Source organism: Lissotriton helveticus, chromosome 7, assembly GCF_964261635.1.
Source record: "Lissotriton helveticus chromosome 7, aLisHel1.1, whole genome shotgun sequence".
In the NCBI taxonomy this organism is placed as follows: domain Eukaryota; kingdom Metazoa; phylum Chordata; class Amphibia; order Caudata; family Salamandridae; genus Lissotriton; species Lissotriton helveticus.
The window spans coordinates 1,762,793,993-1,762,811,202 of record NC_136068.1 but is presented as its reverse complement, the minus strand read 5'-3'; the positions used below and the strand labels follow the sequence as shown (position 1 = coordinate 1,762,811,202).

At 44.1% G+C, this 17,210-nt stretch overlaps 1 protein-coding gene across 1 annotated transcript in view; it reads left to right on the top strand.

Moving 5' to 3' along the window:
• The window catches only part of LOC144767685 (chemerin-like receptor 1), a 54,345-nt gene that overhangs the window by 15,396 nt on the left and 21,739 nt on the right, over positions 1-17,210 (top strand). Inside the window, exon 2 of the mRNA XM_078651080.1 lies at positions 1,979-2,134. The gene's annotated coding sequence lies outside the window, so the exon portion shown is untranslated. The remainder of the gene's footprint in view (positions 1-1,978; positions 2,135-17,210) is intronic.

Sequence of the window (17,210 nt, the reverse complement as noted above, 5' to 3'; positions counted from 1 at the left end):
AACTCTCTTGCCTCTTTATGTACCCCATTCCCTCTTCCTGCACATCTTTTGCCTATTTCCGCAACTCTCTTACCTCTTTCTACAGTCCTCTTGTTTCTTTCTGCACCTCTGTCGCTACTTTTGGCATTTCTCTTGCCTTTTTCTGCGCCCCTCTTGCCTCTTTCTGCATTTCTCTTGGTAGTTTCTGTACTGCTCTTGTTTCTTTCTGCACCTGTCTTGCAAACTCTGTACCCCCCCTTGCCTCTTTCTGCACCCCTCTTCCTCTTTCTGCACTTCTGTTCCTTCTTTCTGCATTTCTCTTGCCTCTTTCTGTGCCCCTCTTGCCTCTGTCTGCACTTCTCTTGGTAGTTCTGAACTGCTCTTGTTTCTTTCTGCGCCTGTCTTGCAAACTTCTATACCCCTCTTGCCCCCTTCTGAATCCCTCTTCCTCTTTCTGCACCTCTGTTCCTTCTTTCTATACGTCTCTTGCCTCTTTCTGCATCCCTCTTGCCTCCTTCTGCACCTCTTTTGCTTTTTTCTGCACTTCTCTTGCCTTTTTCAGCACCCCTTTAGCATCTTTATGCACCTCTGTTGATTTTTTATGTACTTCTCTTACCTCTATCTGCTACCCTATTCCACATATCTGTACCTCTATTGCCTTTGTGTGTACCCCTGTTCTCTCTCTGTGTGCCTCTTTTGCCTGTTTCTGCAACTCTCTTGCCTCTTTCCACACTTTTCTTGTCTCTTTCTGTACCTCTGCTGCCTCTTTCTGACCTACTCTCGCCTCTTTCTGTACCTCTGTTGCTTCGTTCTGTACTTATCTTGCCTCTTTCTGCACCTCTGTTGCTTTTTTCTGTACTCCTCTTGCTTCTTTCTGCACTTCTCTTCGTTCTTTCTGCACCTCTCTTGCCTCTTTCTGCACACACAGGGCTACTTTTAAACTGACCTCAGGCTCAGCAGTGCACACATGCACATGCAGAAAAGGGCTGCTGGACTCTAAACTGCCATGCCCTATTATATGCTAGGGACTTAGAGGTAGTTTTAATCCCACTGCCCTATTATATGCTGGGGCCTTATTGGGGATGTCATGTCAATCCCATGTGTACCCATAGTGTACCCTTGTGTATGTAGGTGTTTTCACTATATTCTAAGTGTCTTTCAGCATAGCACTGGCACTAGGCTTGGTTAGGCAGAGCCCATGGTCAATCGGAATCGGTTACCACCAGTACCAGTCAGCAAAAAAAAAGCTGCCTTTGAAGAACTGCCTGCAAGAACTCTCTTGAACAAGATGATTTTTGTTTCTGCAGACAAGTTGGAGGCAAGGACAGAGAGGAACAACCAATCCCCAAACTGGTTTTCCCATGGGTGTGTAGCCCACAGGTAGCTACATCTCTAAGGTGGGGTACCGACCTACTAATGACTGAGGAAGGGCCGACATTTTGAGTGTGGCTAAAATAGTGCACTCTGGGATAGGCAGAGGCCATACAATGGAGGAAACAAGTCACTGGAAGGGAGGGGGACCAGTAGCCCATTGGCTAGTATCTGCATTGCACCACCAAGGCACTTTCCTAAGATACATTGGCACCCCTGGTACCCTGCTTTTCAGATCACATTGCAAAAATGTTGTTGACCAATGCTTGTTTGAGGTTGCATTTGAAAGCTATTATATCTGTATCTCTGGAAGCCTCCTGTGGATTTTAAAAATGCTTAAAAATGTGCTGTATGTTTATATATCGATGTTGTGTGTCTTTCTTATGGTGTGACTTTCTTATTTCCTTGTTTGGTGCCATTAATTGCTATAAGCTAAGTTCCTTTGTAAAGCATTGATGCTTAAACTCACAGCTACCCAAAGTTGAGCATAAGTTTTACAAATGAGCCGGACTTGATGCTTGAAAGATTTAGCAAGTGTATTACACGATAAGGCCCCATAGGCATATCATGTAATACACCAAAATCCTCATAGTTAGGTAATCTAGCCCTTATTCTCTTTTTTTGTTAGTTGAAAAACTCCAGCTTGAACAAGAGTTCCAGGATGCCAGATACCCTTTTTATAAAGGACTGCTGAACAGAATTTGCTGCTGCGGAGAAGAATGTAGTGGGAGCAGCAGCGAAGTCAGGCTGATCGGCGATGAACCGTGGGTGGATACACAAGAAGGTTGGTTCTAGTCTCCTCTTTGTGTACAGAGCAGTTTTTAGCCAAAAAATGTTTAAGTCCCACGTTTAGAATTTTGGGTATCTGGGCACATTTAGCACCACCACCATGGTTCCAAGACTGGATGGGCACCACCTGGGCGGTTATAAATCACACAGGCTCCAAGCTGGCTGCATGAACAATGTGTGAAGGCAGAGATGAGCCTATTCCATTGCAAGTGGTGGGTCTGTGCCCAACAACGCACTCCCATCCTACCATTGATGGCCCATCCAAGCACACCTAATCCCTTCATTGTGCGGCTATCTGAGAGGTATAAACAAAGTCCAACTGTCAGCTACACACAGCCATGTGGACAGGATCAGGCAATAGGCACCAAATAGTTAGGGTAGGAAATTGTCAACTTTCTATAAGTGGCATTTTCAAAATTGTAACTTTAAATCTGACTCAACCACTAAAGAGGATTTTTAGTTACCCTTTCTCAGATACCAAACGGGAAAAGTCCTCCTGTTCCCAACCAAATATTAGCACTTATTAAATGTAATAAGACAAATCAATGTACTCATTTGGGAGCGGTAGGCCTCAAAGTATTAAAAAACAAATTCAGGAGTTTCTCACTACTAGGACATATACAACTTGAAAGTACATGTTCAACTGTTTAATTACAATGCACCTTGCCCAATGGGCAACCTTAGTGGGTATGTAAATTCAATGAAAGGGGAGTTTAAATGTTGGCAATAGGAATAGATTGCTAAGTCGAATTTTCAATTTCAAACTGTTTATGGGTTGCAATGACAGGCCTAGGACATGTTGTTAAGAGGGTATTTAAATGGGTGGCACAATGAGTGCTGCAAGCCCACTAGTAGCATTTAATTTGCAGTCTCTGGGTACATGGGCACCACTTTGCTAGGGACTTATAAGTAAATTACGTATGCCAATCAGGTGTAAGCCTTTTTTTAACATTGAATAAGCATTTATTTAATATGTGCTGTAGGAAAATGAATATTGTCCTTTGAAGTTGAGGGTGGGGTTATATTGTTAGTAATGTTAAATATTGCAGGACAGAAAATGTACAGATTCAATTTTGTTTCTCATTATCTTCCTCTGAATATTTTAAAAGGTCTGCATCCATGGGTGCTGATGTGGGTTCTGGTGAGTTTGGATACAATTGAGGGATTGAGCTGTGGAGATGTGTCTGAAAGGTATCAATGTTGTATGATGGACAAGGGGATGACAGTTAAGAAGAGTATGGAGGAGTTGCCTTCTTTTGTGTATATTGAAGATGGAAGGTGTATGTGTTAGCTGTAGTGGTAGTGTCATGCTCTGAATTCAACAATGAATTATAGATGGACGTATGTGTCATTGTTGTCCTATTTGTACTGATTGAGTGTTTGGTATATTTGTTGCATGGACAGTGTGAGGGAGAGTTGGTTTTATATTTGTGTCGGTTATGTAGGTATTCAGAGTAGAATGAATGTGTGTTGGTATGTTGGGATGGGTGGGTGTTTTTGAATGATGAGATTTCAATCAGATATATAGTGTATGAGAGTTTGGTCTTGTTTTATCATGGAGTATTACTTGGTACTGAGTTACTGATTGGATTTGTGATTTTGAAGGACTGGTGTGTTGTGTATGTTGAAGGAGAAGGGGTTAGGATTGAATGTGAGAGGAGAGTGTGTGCAAGGGAAGTAGTTTGAGATCACACTGGGACAGAGTGCAGAGGGAAAGAAAAAGAGGGTCAAGAGCTGAGCATAAAGAGAGGGAAACAGATGCTAAAAGGACGGCAAAGAATGAGAGCTGAATCAGAAAATGGAGTATATATTGGGAATTAGGGGCAGTTGAGATCAGACAGGAGAAGACTGCCGTTGGACAAAGAAAGGGAGAAAATAAAAAGGGATGTTGACCTCAGATCAAGAGAATTCAGCAGGGACAAAGACTTGATTTATGCAACAAGAGATAGCAGAGCAAGCAGGATTCGAGCCCCAGTGGACCGGAGAGTATAACCCAGACACCATGACAAGCTTTTACTATTAGAGTGTGTTTCTACCGAAATTCAGTGAGTTGTTAGCTCTACTCACGTTACTGACAGTGATTGCAGTATAAAAAAGCGTACCCATTTACAAAACCTAACAATTTTGGTTAACTTATAATCCTCCCCAAATGTTCTCTGATAATATTCAAATGCACACTGACACCCTGAAGGCAGGTCTGATCATTGTTTACTTGCAAGGTAAAAAGTGCTCAAAATAATTTGTTGTGTCTTCATTTCCTCTCTAGTCGCTCCAGTCCTTTCTGTGTGGAATCTCTGGGTTTGTGACCCCAGAAGTTCCACGGTTCTAGAGTGTGGGGTATACTGAGGGAGAGGGAGAGAAGACAGTTGGGTTTGATTTTGAGTTTGGAGGTGGGGGAGAGGGGCAGCACACCACAGCCCTGTTCCATCACTGCCAGACGTCACTGCCGGTGCTCACCAGTTACGAGTTTTCTGGCAGTCTGGCTGGCAGTCCTTTGGCATTCCCACAGCAGTGCCTATTAAAAATACACTTCAATGGGAACGCCAAAGACTGTTCCTGCATGGCATGGACTGTGCAGTCCGTGCGGTGTGGAAAAAGCATTGCATGTAGATCGGGGGCACACCATGTGCCCTCTTGCATGCATCCTCAGGCCATGAGGGAACAGGGGGCCCTATAGGGTCCCCTTAGTGTCCCCTTAGTTTCCTCACTGGCACAGGTTTCATGGCAGGCTCCCTGCCATGAAATCTGCAGCAGTGAGGAAACTTGCAATATGCTTGGTGGTGCCGGAGCGGCCCAGCCGGAATATTGCCGCCATCAGACCACTGCAGCACCAACAGGGATCCTGTATCAGTGGCAGTTGCAGTGGTCCTATGGAGGCTTTGACTGTCGTAGTTGTAATATGGCAGTCAGCCAACTGGTACGGCGGTCCCTGACCTCCACCACACCTCCACCGCAAGTTTGCCGGTTCTATGCACCTACAAACTTGCAATTAGGCCCTGGTGATTTTGGAGCTGCCCATATTGCTGCAGCTTTATTTGCTTGCTAACAAACTTTAGGTCAACCTACTTTTTTTCTTCTGACATCTCTGTGGTTTCCTTCCTGATCCCTCCCTGACTTCAACAAGAAAATATGGTTTCCTGTAGTATGCTGCATCTTTAAATACAATGTTCTGTGGAGTTATATAGGAAAAAGTGTTTGATGAATGCTATTGTTAAAAAAGATTAGCCTTAGGGAATGAGGTTAAAAACATTATGGGCAGCATTAAAAATATTAGGGGGTTCTTAAAAAAATCAAAAAAGTTAAAATTTAAGTATATGTCCTTGCATTGGTGCAGATTAATGACTTCAGGGATCCACAAGTGTTTACTGAAGTAGGTCAGGAAAACAGACTTTTAGTAAAGTTTGTCAGTTCTATTTTCCTATGGGTTTCACATGTGCTTTGCTCAATATTTGTAAATTCACCTTACATACACCCTCTTTTAGCCAACCATGGAACAACGTTTTATTCCTGCCTTTTACACAAGTGAATTTCTAACCGTTTCCGATATGCAAAGAGATAGGCGGGGAGTTGGCCAATACCTATAAATATGTAAGTTTGTTCATTTGTTTAAAGGGGCAAAATCAGAGTCATGCTAGTGTCAGTGTCAAAAAAATGTAGGGCTTATTTACAAGCCCCTTGCGCCACCCTTACGTCACTTTTCCCATGTTACAAAATGACGCAGAAGTGGCGCAAGGGGCTTGTAAATCTGCCAGTTTATTTACAAGAAATACATTCTTAAAGACATAACACGCCCTTTACCCAATTAATAAAAATAGACAATTATAAATATGCTAAAATAACAATACACACTACATGATTGCATCCCTTTAATCAGAATATTCCTATTCGGAGATCCTCTTATTGCACTTAATATCTACTTACTAAATAGAAGTGCAACCATGCCAGACTAGACCTTAGGCTCTAAGGGAGGGGGGGGGATGTAACCTGAGATTTTATGTATTGGCCAGTGGTAATAGTTATATCCTGGAATCTGAGGCCATAAATCAAATATAAAACAATTTCCTTCGATTGAATCCAGTATTTAAAAAAATCAGGTCACTGAGCCTTTTTCCTTTTCTCAAGGAAGTGTACAGAATGCATTAGTAGGGGGCTTTCAGAATATTTCCTTCCTCGCTTAAAGGGAAATTGGCCATTATTCTTAGATACTTCTGTTTTTAATCCCTTAATGCGCCACCCAGGGTCAGTTCCCACTCTCAAACACAAGACTCAATTTCGTAAGTGCTCATCTGGAATATTACATAAGTATAGAAACAGATTCACGATCTTCTGTGAGTTTAAGAAAGGAATAACTGAGCTCTTAACTTTAAGATAGTGCAAGTCCTCTCTCCAATTGGTTTTTATGACACTGTGCCTAAGTGTACTCTTCTTTATCTGACTAATTCGGATTAATTCGCCTCCTGCGCATCTCTGGAACCTCCAAGTGCTTTAGCATCATTGTCACAGAGTTCCCTTTACCTGAGAAAGTTGACAATATTTCTGGTAAAATTTGCACAGACAATTTGTTGCCAGCGACCCCATCTGAAACAGATTAATAAACGTGCAAGGCTGTGTCATCCGCCAGTGCTCTCCGGGCTAAAGTTCTCATCTCACTCCTTACAGCCTGAATCATAGCATTTTTGGGGAGATTTAGAAGAAATTTCAGGGAATTACCTTCTAATCCTTCCCATGGGACCCGCCTATCCAAAGCCACTACCTCTGCTCCGTATAGAGTCTGAGAAATTAACTTACCCTGTATAACTCTACTTAATGGCTCAAACATATAGCTGCCAAACTTACTACCAGGCCTTTTCAAGCCATTTAGTACTGTAGTTAGAACAATTCTTCAGGAAGCCATTTGTTTGTCTCACCTCAAGCAATTTAAAAGGATCAGACTAAAATACTTATACTCTCAAACATGTTCCAATCGCACATTACCTAGGAACCACACACATTTCCTTTTCCTCCTAGTAAAAAACATTGTTTTTATCTTGACAACATTTACTGTTAATTTTATTTCAAGACAATAAGAATTTAAGGCATTTAACTTTCATTGAAGCCCTATAGGTGTGAGATCAATCAGTGCCAGATCGTCTGCTTACAAAAGACAACTAATGTGCCTATCTCCAACCTTTGGAGAATAACTATACGTATCTTGTAATGTCTGAGGGAGGTCTGCTACGAACAGACTAAACAGCAGGTGCTAGCTCTCACTCCTGCCACAGTTGCAACAGGCAATTTCCTAGTCAGGCATTCAAGCCCATTAAGGTCAATCATTTATCGCTATGGAGTTTCATCACAAGTCCCAACAGGGCTTCAGATATCTTCCACTGCTGGATTTTCTGCCAAAGTTTATCTCTATTGACCCGGTTGAAAGTCACTCATAGTCAACAAAGCAGCAGCAAAGGCAACCTACCTACACCATTGACTTCCTTGCGACTCCCCACAGTGTGAAATTGTGGTCCATGGTAGACTGTTTCAGCTTAAAAGCCTCCTTCCTCGACGCCAATCCGGTGTCAAGAGCCCATGCCGCTCCATGGAGTTTGGGCGGGATATCTAAAAAAGAAGTCAATCGAATCAATAATTAGCAGGCTAGTCCATTTTCCTCTTTTTTTGAACGGGCTTCACTATAACTCCTTTCCAGGAATCTGGGAAGGAACCAGCCAATGTTACCCATTGAAAGAAACTGCTCTAAATGAGTCCCTATTTCCTTGAGTCTTTTTTGAATATCACAGATGAAAGGCAATCTGGGGCACCTGCACTAGAGGCTTTCATATTGAAAAATATTTCAGACAGCATTACTGCCTGGTATAAGAAAGCACTTCAGTTTCCATCTCAGAAGTGGCCAGCACCACTAACATATTCTCAGGGTTGCCACCCCTATATAAAGAGGAGATAAAAGCATTCCAATCATTTTCACTTATTTGGACCTCAGGAGAGTTTGAGTTTGAGTTTGAGTTTAAAATTATTTCTAGAGCGCGCGTACACCGAGCGGTTTCATGGCGCTATGCAGTACTACAAAACCCAAAGAACATAAAAGACTGGGGAACCAGGGGGGCAATTAAGAGGGGAAGGCCTGAGTAAAAAGAAAAGTTTTAAGGGCCTTACGGAAAAGGGAATACTGAGGGCAGGATCTCAAGTGGATCGGGAGGGAGTTCCAGAAGGCAGGAGCCAAGGTAGAAAATTTGGATCCTCCCTATTTTTTCCGTTTGAAGCGAGGGACTACAAGAAGTTGTTGGGTGGCTGAGCGCAATTCCCTAGACGGGGTATAAGCGTGAATTGCAGAAGTAATGAATCCAGGGGCGGAACCAGACCGAACATTGAAAATGATGCAGCCCAGCTTGAACAGGGCACGTTGCTGTACGGGGAGCCAATGTAGGGATTTGAGAAGGGGCGTGACGTGATGTGATTTTGATAAGTTAAAAACCAGGCGGGCCGCCTGGTTCTGGACCAGCTGGAGACGCCTCACGAGGTACGCTGGCATGCCACAATAAAGGGCATTGCCGTAGTCCAAGAGGGATGTCACCATCGCCAGGAGTATAAGTTTGAGGGCAGAAGGGGAAAAAAACCTCGAGACTTTGCGGATTGTCCGGAGAGAAAGAAAAGCTGAAGATACAACTGCACTAACTTGGGAATGAAGGGAGAGTTGGTAGTTGAGTTTGAAACCAAGAGTTTTAACAGAGGAGGAGGGAATGGGTGGGGGACCTAAAGAAGGGGGCCAGAAACAAGAAGACCATGGACTGGAGCAACCACCCGTCAACACCAATTCCGTTTTATCGGGATTGAGTTTCAGGTGGTTGTGATTCATCCAGTCCTGAATGAAGGTCATAACGGAATGAAAGTTGGATATTGAAGCAGGGGAAGAGGATAAAGAAAAAATGAGCTGGAGGTCATCCGCGTAATTGTAAACGGAGACCTCCAGCTGTTGTAAAGCAAAAATAAGAGGGGCAATGTACAGATTAAATATTAATGGGGAAAGGGAGGATCCTTGGGGAACCCCGCACTGTACAGGCCGAAAGTCGGCTGAAAAGTCACCCAAGCGGACTGCTTGAGTGCGGCCACTCAGGAAGGAGGACAACCAGACCAAGGCCGAACCCCCGATTCCCGCCGCTCCGACACGGGAAAGTAAGATGGCATGGTCCACCGTGTCGAACGCGGCGGAAAGATCGAGAAGGACCAAGGCCTGGGGATGACTAGCGTCCATACCCTCCCTGAGATTATCCAGGACCGATAAGACCACGGTCTCCGTGGAATGTGCGGGGCGGAAGCCAGCCTGCCTGGGGGCCAAGACGCTGTTCCTTTCCACAAAGGAGCTCATGGTTCTTGCTACATGGCGTTCCAGTACCTTGGCCAGGAACGGGAGGAGTGAAATGGGGCGGTAGTTGGCTGAAACGGACGGGTCGGCACCTGGTTTTTTTAAGATGGGCAAGATAACCGCCGATTTGAGAGATGGAGTGAGAATGCCCAGGGAAAGTGAACTGTTACGGAAAGTAAGGGGTGGTGAAACACAGACAGAATAGATCTGTTTCAAAATGTGAGCAGGGCAGGGATCCAAAGGGGAACCAGACTTAACCAGGGGAAAAAGGGAAAGTAAAGAGTCAGCTGTGAGGAGAGGGATAGAATCCAGACGCGCTGCGGCTGGGGGACAGCAAGGACTAATGAAGGAGGGGGCCGGAAGGGGAATATTGGCTTTGATCGCACTGATTTTATCGAGGAAAAAAGAATTGAGGGAGTCACAGAGGAGCTGTGAAGGAGAAGATTTGAGTGTGGCCCTATCGGAATATGCTAAATCTTGAACAATGGCAAAAATTTCTCTGGGCGATTTTCGGCGGACTGAATTTTAGACGAGAAATAAGCCTTTGTTGCCAGAATGGATTTCTTATATAGGGCCAAAAGGGTAATATAATGATTTCTTGAAATAGGACAGTAGTCCCGCCGCCAGAGGCGCTCTGCTCGGCGAAGATTACGTTTTTGATGGTAACGAGAGGGGGACAGAGTTCACTAGCTCCCAAAACTGCTTACTATCCTTGTCAACCATGATAGTTAGCATTGCCTCCCAATTTAACCTATACAATTCCGATTAGTGATTTTCGTGGCCATCATTGCTGTTCTTAGACTGGTATTGCTTGGATTCAACTTTGAATGGTGGCCACTCCTGTTTGCCACCCTTCTGTCTTCCCAACAATCATTGTCAAACCAAGAATTCCATTTACCCATTGAACTACTGGTTAAATGAGGACCCTCCTTTGCCAGCTTAAACTAGACTAGTAGTTGCTTAGTTAAACTTCAATACCAATCCAAAGCATCTTGGGCTGCTTCGAAACAGAAAGGTTCAAATTCTACTAAGGAAAGGGCCTGCAATATATCTGGTGTAATCAGAACTCTACTTCTCTTATGCTAAACAACCTCCAAAAAAGTGGTGGAATTCAGATGTGGCAAAAAAGCTTCTTTAGACTAAAGCAAAGTGATCACTGGGCCACATATCTAGAACGTTATTGTTTTCCACCCGGTAGAATTGGTGAACTATGACTAACACATAATCAATAGGTACATTGCTGTTACCATATCTAAATGTTTTTCCATCAAAAATATCATCATGACCCTACCATTTAGGTTAGTGAAATTCAGATGTTCTAAGCTGTGAAGAACCTTGCATCTCCTTCCCTAGAGCTTTCAGAAAAAATGCATTCAGGGATACTTAATGCTAAAAAAAAATCTTTCATATCCTCATCAAACTCTTCAAAGATAGATTTTTCTTTAAAATCCCCCCCTACCACCAACTAAGCATCTTGGAAGTCACAGATCTATTTTTTTACATCATTAAACCAATTTCAGCAGGTCACACTCATTCCAGTTGGTGCTTACATATACATTTAGACAGACTATTTGGTTTAACTCCTCAGCATATGTGTACATGATAATTAAACAATCAAGGACCATATTCAAGTAGTTTAGAGCTTCATTTCCTTCCTCCTACAGCAGACAAATACCAACATGAGCAATTCATCCATTGCTTTTCATCTTAATGAGGCCCTAGCATTTTGAACTACGGCAACAAATAATTGTTCTTCCCAGGTTCCGGTGTTACTGGGTTGCCCCCTTTATTCTAGAAAACTAACATATTTATGCAGCGCACAAACAGTAATAAAGTGAAAACACAGGAAAAATTCTAAACCAATTTAGAAACATTTCAATAACTTCTCTGACACCAAAAGGACAAAAATCCAATGAGCAAAACTGGAAATATTGATTTTTTAAGATTTAGGTAAAAATAGGACGGAAAATCACAAAGCGCTAAAAAAGAATATCTGTTTGCACTGGACCAGGACAAAGTCTGTAGACAGTGAGGATGCGGAGCGCACAGAGGGCGATGCATCGATATCGATTCATGCAGCAGTGATGATGCGCTAGTCTTGGTCATGCAGCAATAGTGTTGCATCGGCTCCGATAACTATTAAATCCTTGTGCTGGCTTCACTAGCATGACCCGCTCCTGCTGACTGTCGAATTTCTCCTGACTGCATTTTCTGCCTTTCATTTCATTTCATTTCAGTTCTTTGTTCTTGCCTTTTCAGTTTTTCTGCCGTTCATTTAAATTCTTTGCTCTTGCCTTTTCACCTCTCTATTTTCTTTGTCTTTGTTCTGTGCTGCTTCTCTGCTGATGCTCGTTTTTCCCCTCTGTTTTTCTCGTTTCTACCTCCCACCTTCTGACACCACACCCTCCTCTTCGGACCTACATAATTGAGCCTCAATGCGACAATGCAGCAGGCGTGTCAAAGGCAAGCGCGTCTGTGCCTTTCCGCACCTGGACCGTGCCCAGAATCTCCAATCACCCACAGCGACACTACCACAAAACTCCAAGCCCTGGATCCTGGATGCATCAACAACAACTGCTGCCTCACATTGCCATACACCAACAAACAACGGTTCTCTTGCTGGCACTGCTGCTTCACTTGCAGCATTGAAGTAACCAACCAAACTGGAGACACCACAAACATGACCACACCCACAGAGGCCATCGTGGCACCATTCCAGTGCATCCTACTCAACTCATGAGCGCTCTGTAAATATGCCACAGAGATTCGGGGACATAATCTCCCTCAACCAAGACGTGATCTTCCTTGCAGAGACCTGACTAAACCCTGCATTTGTGCCGGGCATCACCATTGCCACCCTTGAAGGTTACAAGATAACACACCATGATCCAACAAACAGGCACGTGGAATTGCAATAATCTACAAGGATACAATCTACTGCATGACTTCCCCAGATGATTCAACCCCGATAATAGAGCCTCAACTTCCAACTCCACACAGATGGAAAAAGTACCATCAAAACCACTCTCACCCACAGACCACCAAGACTATGCCCCAGCTTCTGCAATGCCATCCCTGACTTCATCGACCCGCCACCAATCTCCTGGAAAGCATGTGAAACATCGGCATCAAGAAACTCGTCACCGTCCCTAACCACATTGTAGGACACAACCCCATTCTCACACCTATTGACAGAGTTAAGTTTAATCACGTCTCACTGCTCACTTGGACTGACTAATACAGTGTCCACTTCACCATTTCATGACCTATCATCTGGTGCACCACACCCCCTGGCTCCACATGCAGAAGTAGGAAAAACATATCAGAAGACTGGTGGAACAAAGCGCTCAACTCCCACTGCCCGGACACATATCCACCTCAAAACAGGATGCGCAGAACTTGTCCAAGTGGATCACAGAATGCGCCAACTCAATCTCCATCGCCATGTCAAACAAATCCAAAGGAGATACCGTAAGGGCCAGCTCATTCAACGCAGAGCTGCAATGCACCAAACGCACCTGTCAGCAATTAGAAAGGAAGTGGCCCTCCATCAAAGAGACAGGAGACCATACCACCTTCAGAACAGCACTCAGCCAGTACTTCCACCTCCTGAAAGAATCAAAGAAGAACACCCTACTAACCGGTATAGATGCCATCACAGCAAGAGCTTTTTCCATTGTGAATGGAGTCCTCCACCCCCACAGTTGCCGAGAACTACATCACCTCCTCAAAAGAACTGTGTGACAGGCTGGCAGACTTCTTCTATGACAAGATCTCAGCCATCTGCCAAAACGTCAAACCCAACCCCCCTCTGCTGATGGCATCATCTTGCTCACACCCATGAACTCAAACCCTGAACACCAGCTCACCCATTGAGACCCTTTCACAACTCAATTTGTTATGTATCATTTTAGGACCCTATTGTAAGTTTCCCGATTCATGCCCTTATAGAGGTATAAATCACCATATCCTTATATATCCTTATATAGGCATAGAAATCATAACCATATTTACGCATAGCTCATGCAGTCCAAATACGACAGGGCTACTTCCACTAGTTCCGAAAATCCACAACAATTTCTTGGAAAACTCAGCTTCAGCAGCCGGGGACTTCCCCTTGCATGAATATTGATTTGTCCAAGAACTCATGGAGTTTTCAAAGAACTGAGACTCTTTGATGACGTTATTATGTCCAACTGTACGTCAAAGTCGGCACCTTCAAGGTATAAATATACCCACACTCGCCCAAGCAAACACACAGTGGTTTGGAGCAGTTCGACTATCTACTTGCCAGACGCGCCCTGCTACAGCAAGTGCCGATAGAAGCCGACCCTCCAGCAGACGCACTGAGAGAGACGCTGTCTTTTCTCCTGCAGAGAAATTCAGCTCCAGTGTTTCCAAGCTACCCTTGCGGGTTGTTGGGAAATCGTGTCCCGAGCCTGACCTTCTCCATTCTAAACTAAGGTACGGAGCTGATTAGACCCTTAAAAAATCTTGAGCAGATTCTTGGCAAAAGAATACTACATTCATGCTACACCTCACTTACTTCTTCCCTCGTACTAAGCTTAGGTTAGGTACACCGGGGTAAGCATATTTTAGAAGCACCAGTTGAGTACTTTTAGCCTCAGTTATTTATGTATGTATTTATATATGGTTTAGGAACCATACAATGCTCTTACAGTATTATTTTATTCTATTTATACTGTATGCATTATATTTTACAAACAGTGTCAGGATTGTAGCAGTTAATATCTTATGCTTGAGAAAGAAGACTGTTCAATAAAACCTTTTATTGAAAACGCCTGTCTTTCTATTTTCTCTGCACCTCTAGTGAAACGAAGCATGCATGATTGACTGAGTGAAATATCTATCTATTGTTTCCATGACTCTGAAGATACATTTTATCTTGGGGAAACAAAGTTGTCATGTTTATGCGGTTTGTCAGAGACTAATCCCTTCTTGTGAATTCGAGAAAGTTACTAGTGATCTCTGAGATAGCTGGCACACACAATTAAGTCTAGTATATTCGATAGAGACCTAGTCGACCTCAGTCCTACATCTAATGTATAGGATTTATTATTTCAATGCGCAGAGCCTATTGGAAATATAGGAACTACACTACAAATTCACTATCTCCACCATGAATTGGGTGAACTCGGGAGCACCCATGGACCCCTGTCCCTACCACGTCTTCAACCTCTGGAGCAAGACGATTAGCAACAAGCTCAGGAAAGTCCTGAACAACTCCATTACCTTGGCCTCCTTCCCTGAGGACTGGGAACACTCTGAAGCAAGGCCCCTCCTGAATAAACCATCCGCCGACCCCGAAAACTAAAAAACTTCCAGCCGATCTCCCTCCTCCCCTTCCCAGCAAAGGTCCTAGAGATGGCAATCAACCAGCAACTCACAGAATACCCAGAACACTACAACCATCCGGACCCCTTTTAATCAAGATTCTGAGCCAACCATAGCACTGAGACAGCCCTGATCTCAGCCCTTGAGGACATCACGGCCCTCCTGGACCTGGTGAAATGGTAGCCCTCATCCTCCTGAGCCGGAGAGCCTTCTTCAATGCCGTCTTCCTCCACATCTTTATCAGCTGACTTTACTACATAGGAATCGAGGGAGAAGCCCTGACTACCCTGGCCAACACTGTCAGATCACACGGACTCAACATTATCTCTTACGCCAACAACACCCAGCTGATCCTCTCTCTGTCAGAAGGTCCCTTCAATGCCAGGTGCTGGCCAGGTGCTTCTGTTGTTGCTGTACTGCCGCCGTGACTCGTGAACCTGTGACCCCGTCATGACGACGTGACGTGAGAGCCAGTGCGCGAGGAGCGCGAAGAGAGTGAGGTGAAGCCGGTTGCTGGAACCGAGCTGGAACCGAGCGGCGGGCCGTCGTGAAAACCGCAAATCTCAGCGTGTGTTGAACGCTGGAAAAACATTAACCATTAACCCTTAAAAGAAGGAGCAAAGTCAGAGAGGAGCGAGGAGCGAGGCGACCGGCGCCTGGGGGACCAGTGTGTCCAGGCAGCGTCCTCGCCCTCAGAACGTAGATCCCGGAGTCCTGGGCTAAAAACGGGTTGCCAGGAGTGGCCAAGAGTCCTGGTAAAGCCAAGAAAAGCCCTGAATTAGCATCTACAGAATCGGCCACAGCCCAGAGTGGGCAAGCTGGAAAACATCTCCCCCCCCTCCCCACCTGAGTGCTAACTGTGTTGTGGAGGCAGAGAGGGGCTAGAGGAAGCCGGTGGAAGCAGTAGCGGGATAAGAGGATAAGAGGAGGTTTAGGGAGAAGACTCCTGTGTCAAAAACTGTAAAGGAGGAATCCCCTCAGACTATATCCTTGGTAATCCCAAAAAAAACAAAAAAACAAGCTCATGTGAGTTAAAACTGAGGTTATAGAGGGAGTAAACTTGGACTAACTAACAGAATAAACTACTCAAGCCAGGACAAATAACTATTAAGGAAAAGTGTAGAAGGTCACGGGGCACCAGCGCAAGTGCAAGGCACAACAGAGGTAAGTGGAAGTAAATTTTGTACTAATATATAAGTTTAATAAAATTAAACTGATTTTAAATTGAAGTACGTGAAGGAAAGTGCTTAAGGACTAAAATGGCCCCACGGAAAAATAAAAGCACTTTAGGGACAATAAGGAAAGCAAAGCCTAACAGCGAAAGTAGACAAGATGACCTAGAGAGCCTGACATCACCAGGGATAAAGGAAAAAACCAAACGTTCTCAAAAGAATAAAGAGAAAACTCCCAAAGAAGCCCAACAGGGAGGAAGTAAGGGGAGTGTAGCGACCCATACAATCAAAGAATTCGTGGGAAAGCATTTTAAAATGGTTTTTTCACCGGCTAAAGCTACCGAAGAGGAGGAGGATCCATGGAAAGGGGGCACGTCGTTGATTTTTGATGACTGCTTGGCAGACTCAATAGATTTGGTCGACCGATCGGTACAGTCCCTGCTAGGCCATAAGGGGACATTAATGTCACCGCGACTTTCTCCCTCCCCGCGATTATAACGACAGACGCCGGAGGAGGTAGTTAGCCTGAGCTCGAGACACAGTGATGAAAGAACCCCAAACCTAGGCGGAAGTCTTGATGAATCAGAAAAGCTGGCACTAACAAGAAGCAATGACCTTGTGGGCCTGGATAAAAACGGCGACACAAATGGGGAAAACCAGCAATTTGAGACAAACTTGGAGTCGTCTGAAACTCCAGCATCTTCAATCCTGGAACTGATGATAATGATGCAAAAATCGTTAGAAGGATTGCTAGAAGTAACAATGCTAAACCATGACATTCTTAAAAGTCAAAAAACGCACCTGTCTAAAATTGAGGGAGAATTACATGTTATTAGGGAGCAAATGCCCTCAATGTTAAGACCCGTCGTAGATTCGATGGTTACGAGTCTTGGGAGGGAAGGGGAAGAGGAAGGTGGAATGACTAAATCCCCTTCAGTAAGTCAAGTCGATATAGCCCATTCCAGGGAAAAACAAGTGCACGTGTTAAGATGGCCAATGCTGGTAAAAAGAATTTAAATTTAAATTTAAATTTAGGAATTATGGCTTACCAAAAAGAGTAAGAGTGGAAAGAAGAGGTGTGAAAGCAAAGATAAGTAAAAGAGTGACAAAAAATTATGAAGAAAAGCATGAGTTAACAAAAGCAGTAGTGCATGATCCCAAGCCCCAGCCCCATAAAACGGTGAGAGAATCCA